Source organism: Chrysochloris asiatica, unplaced genomic scaffold (assembly GCF_000296735.1).
Source record: "Chrysochloris asiatica unplaced genomic scaffold, ChrAsi1.0 scaffold00217, whole genome shotgun sequence".
In the NCBI taxonomy this organism is placed as follows: Eukaryota; Metazoa; Chordata; class Mammalia; order Afrosoricida; family Chrysochloridae; genus Chrysochloris; species Chrysochloris asiatica.
Window position 1 is genome coordinate 1,555,598 of NW_006408735.1, and position 5,349 is coordinate 1,560,946.

Here is a 5,349-nt window from a genome sequence, read left to right on the forward strand (position 1 = left end):
TGCTGGTCTCAAATTCTGATCAAATCTCTCAGTATTCAATTAAAAACAAAACAATCCAGCCAATAGAAGTTAAAAAGTGCACAATTAAACTTGAGCATGATTTATACTATATACACACATCACAGATATGGTTTTGAGAGCATGAAACACTTACAATGAAACAAAATGTCCTGTATGCTATTCCAATTTTCATGAAAAGAAAGCTGACATATGTAATTTTCATCTAAAGATATGGAAAAGGAAGCAAGATGGCAAAGCTGAGAGAAACAGATGCTACCCAAAGGGCAGCAGTGGAATTAGGTTGTTTTGGTTCCTGTACCAGCAACTCCCACACTCGGCCCATATCCAGTTCCTGCTAGATTACACGGTTTTCCTTGCAGTCAAGACTTGAACTATGGACCCTACTCCTCCATCCGTAAGTGCCTTTTCATGCCACTGCCATAGCATAGCACTGCTATTGTCAGAGGGGCTCTCAAAGCCTTTATAAACATACTTCATAACGAGGTCCACACCATTCTTGTCCAGAGACTGAACTACCTTTTTAATATCATTATCTTTAAAAGAGATGAACCTCATCAAGACAATACTGCCTGCCCGATCCTTCACGGCCTGACTCTTTGTGTTGATAGGGAGGTGTTTCAGAGCTGTTTGGAGAGCAGCTGCCATGTTTCCTTGTCTCAGGTAGGAGTCCACCTCACCCGCATTGGGCCCAGCCTGGTCCTCATCTCCATCCTCCTCCACGAACTTGTTCTTGTGGTATTCACCCATGTCCACCTTCCAGAACTGCGCAGATGACACCGTGTTCTTCTACATCCTGGATCCCGAGCAGTGGCAAAGTCCTCCTCTCCATGTTACCTCTACTAAAGCAATCCCAACCCAGCAGAAACCTGCAGGCTGGTGCCTCCACTTCCCTCTTCCGCTCTCTTGTATGATGTTCTTAATGTCATCCTACACTCTTCTGGTCTTTGGACTTTAGTGTCTAATGCATCAAATCTGCTCTTCAGATAATCTCTAAATTAAGGTGGGATGTATTCAAGGTCATATTTTGGCTATTGTGGACTTGTTTTAATATTCAGCTTCAGCCTGAACTTACATATGAGCAATTGATGTTCTGTTCCACATTCTGCCCCTGGTCTTGTTTTGGGATGATAATATGGAGCATTCCCACTGTCTCTTTCCTCAGATATAGTCATTTTGATTTCTGTGTATTCCATCTGGTGAAGTCCATGTGAATACTCATCGTTTAAAAAAGGTATTTGTAATGAACAGATCACTGGCCTTGAAAAATTCTATCATGTGATTTCCAGCATAATTTCTATTATCAAGAACATATTTTCAAACTACTGATCCTTCCTCTTTGTTTCCAAGACTAGACATGACCTTTGATCTTCATCAGAAAGAACTTTGAGTCCTCTTCACTTTCAGAAAGCAAGGTTGTATCATCTGCATATCACAGGTTGTTAATGAGTCTTCCTCAAATGTGGATGCCATGCTTTTCTTAATATAACCCAGCTTTTCATATTATTTGCTCAGCAATCAGATTGAATAAGTATGATGAAAGAATACAACATTGGTGCACACATGTCCTAATTTTAAACCATTCAGTGTTCCTTTGTTCTGTTCGAACAACTGCCTGGTCTAAGTACAGATTCCTCATAAGCACAATTAAGTGTTCCTGAATGCTCATACTACACAATGTTGTCCATAGCTTATCATGATCCACACAATGGAAATCATTTGCATAGTCATTAAAGGAAAGGTAAACATCTTTCTTGTATTCTCTGCTTTCTCCCAAGATCCATCTGACGTCAGCAATGATATTCCTCATTCCACGTCCTCTTCTGAATCTGGCTTGAACCTCTGGAAGTTTTTTGTCATGTCTTGGACCAATAAACAACATTTATATCAATGGAGAAAAGATTGAAGTTGTCAAGGACTTCATTCTTTTTGGCTCAACCATCAACATTCATGGAAGCAGCAATAAAGAAATCAAACAACGTATTGCATTAGGCAAATCTGCTGCATAAGACATCTTGAAAGTGTTGAAGAGCAAAGTTGTCAGTTTGAAGACTAAGGTGCACCTGACCCAAGCAATTGTATTTTTAATAATCTCATGTACATGCAAAAGTTGGACAGTGAATAAGGAAGACTGTAGGAGAATTGATGTTTTTGAGTTGTAGTGTTAGAGGAGACTATTTAAAGTACCATGGGCTGCCAAAAGAACAAACAAATCTGTGTTGAAAGAAGTGCAGACAGAGTGCTCCTTGGAAGCCAGGATGGCCAAACTTCATATCTCATACTACAGACATATTATCAGGAGGGACAGTCACTGGAGAAGGATATTATGTCTGGTAAGGTGAAATGTCAGGGAGAAAGAGGAAGACAGCCAACAAGATGGATTGGCAAAGTGGCAGCATCAATGCGCTCAAGCATGGCAACAATAGTGAGTTTGATCCAGGACCAGGCAGTGTTTGGTTCCGTCGTACACAGGGTCTCTATGAGTCAGTATCAGTTAGATGACACCTAACAACAACAGCAACAATGTCTCTCATAGAGATTTTCAGGAGCTAGGTCCTGTTACCCTATCTTAGATGGAAGTAAAAATTTCACATAGATTTTTTTAATTTTCATAGTATAGAATATATTTATTAGCTCACCCATTCTATACTTGCCATTTTCTGGCCTTTTAAAAATATTTATTCTGTAAATTAAGAAACAAACATGTTATATATGTCATTTTAACTGTGTCCCTTGTTTAACTGTGTTTTTATCTGTGTCCCTTGTTAAGTGCCATTGACTCATAGTGTTGGTTCTGACTCATAGTGACCTTATGTACAACAGAACGAAATACTGCCTGGTTCTGCACCATCTTCACAATTACTACTATGCTTGAGTCCATTGTTGCTGCTCTTGTGCCAATCCATTTCAGTGTGGGTCTCCCTCTTTTTCACTGTCCCTCCACTCCTGACAACATCCAAAGTAAGAGAGATGAAGTTGAAGTTGGGCTATCCTGGCTTCTAAGGAGCATTCTAGTGGTACATCTTCCAACACAGACTGGCTTGTTCTTCTGGCAATCCATGGTACTTTCAATATTCTTCTTCAGCTCAAATGCATCAAGTCTGGTACCGTCTTCCTTATTTGTTGCATATGAGGCTATTGAAAGTACCATGGGTCGGGTCAGGTGCACTTTAGTCCCCAAGCTGACATATTTGCTTTGGAACACTTTTAAGAAACTTTGCACCCCAGATTTGCCTAATGCAGTCTGCTGTTTGATTTCTTGACTGCTGTTTCCATGAGTGTTGATGGTTAACCTGAGAAAAATGAAGCCTTTGACAGATTCAATCTTTTCTGCACTTAGCGTGTTATTTATTGATACAGTGGTGAGGAGTTTTGTTTTATTTACATTGAGGTACAACCCATACTGAAGACTGTGGTCTTTGATCTTCATTAGCAAGTTTTTAAGTCCTCTTCCCTATGTATCATATGCATGTCACAGGTTGTTAATGAGCCTTGCTCCAATCTTGATGCCACTCACTTCTTCATATAATTCAGCTTCTTGGGTAATTTGCTCAACATACAGATTTAGTAAGTATGGTGAGGAAATACACCCCTAGAGCACACCTTTCCTGATTTTAAACCATTCAGTTTTACCTCATTATGTTCTGTTGACTGCCTCTTGGTCTATCTACAGGTTCCTCATAAGCATGATTTAGGGTTTAAATACACATTCTCTGCAATGTTGTCCACAGCTTGTCATGATCCACACAGTTGAGAGCCTTTGCATAGTCAATAAAGCATAGATAAATGTCTTTCTGGTATTCTCTGCCAAGATCTAGCTGATATCAGCAACGTCAGTCATTCTACATCCTTGTTTGAATCTGGCTTGAAATTTTGGCATTCCTCTGTGAATGTACTGTTGCAGCTGTTTTTGAATTAACTTTAACATTACACATCACTGTAGTTCTCTGTTAATATTTGGCACAGAATATCTTGGACCATCCCATCAAAGATATTAAGGTAATATAAAAAAATGTAAGTTTTTATGAAGTTTATAATGTGATTCATAAATTGATCAATTTTGCCTAGTAAATTGATTGCTATGAATTTTTAAGTGAAACATGTTTTTTTTTTTTTTTAAATGGGTGATTCATTGATTCATTTGAATAGGAAAATTTTAGCAGCTGTGTGTTAGTGTGGTTATTTGCCAAGTGTCTGGAGTTAGATTACCTCCCTTTGAATTTTGTATTTGTCATTTACCATCTGAATGAATAGAAGAAGTTTACTAAACCTCTCTAAGCCTCAGTTTTCTTATTTGCAAAGGGAAAGAGAGTGTAACTAAATATGTTGGTTAAGTACTGTTGAGTAGGTTCCAGGTGATCTTCTTTACATTTTTCAAGGATTGACTGGTGGTTTGAACCACTGAGCTTACAGTTAGCCATCCAGTGCATATTCTGCAGTGCCACATATGCTTATATTAAGAAGTTGTGCAGGGTTCGATACATTATTGTAGATGTAAAGTCCTGGTGTGGTGCTTCAGCAAAATGTGCTGGACCAGCATGGTTGGTTTGAACCATAAAGTTGGCAGTTCATACTCACCAGCACACTCCTAGAAAACCCTGTACAGTGTGACTTTGAGTCAGAAACAACTCGACAGTACATAACAACAACAAAGTAGTAAGAACTGTAACTGAGCACAAACGCACTAAGTAAAAATTTTAAAAATTATTTTTTTTTTTGTCAAAACAAAGCTCTTAGAAATGAAAAGGTGCACTAGCTTCTTTTTCTAAGATTTTGTGGCTTATAAAAATCCCTTTGATTCATCTTTATCCAAATATGTGTTTCTGTGATAACCTGCCAACTTGGTCTAGCAAACCTTTAGTAGTATATGATTTCAGTTTCATAGCAATTTATTTTTGTGACACTGATGTAAGGACTAAAGAACCTTGGGTAATTGAAAGGCAGTTTGTTGAATTTCAGTAGAAGTTGTAAGATCTCAATCAACTGCTCTGCCACCTATCATAAGAAAAAATGTAAAGTATCCCATAAATTCTGCTCAATATAAAATGTTCTTTGGACAATTTTGAAAAGAAGCTGTTAAAGGAAGGCATTTTCTAACTTACTTCCTTAAATCACTCTGGGGGACACTGTAAGTAATATTCATTGGTTCCCTAGTAACTAAATTTAAGAGATTTTTAAATGACCAGATATGACCCAAAGAGAACATAAGAATTTCAGCTGTTAAAATTGAGGTGAGACTACAGTTTTAGCAGAATTGGAAACTAAATTACTACTTACTGTTAGACAGAATGGCTATCTTTTGGTGCCTTGAGGTTAAACTCAGTGTGAAGC

General features: G+C 38.2%; 1 pseudogene; it reads right to left on the minus strand.

Moving 5' to 3' along the window:
* Positions 1–360: 360 nt before the first annotated feature.
* Positions 361–813, minus strand: LOC102814911 (annotated as a pseudogene).
* Positions 814–5,349: the final 4,536 nt, after the last annotated feature.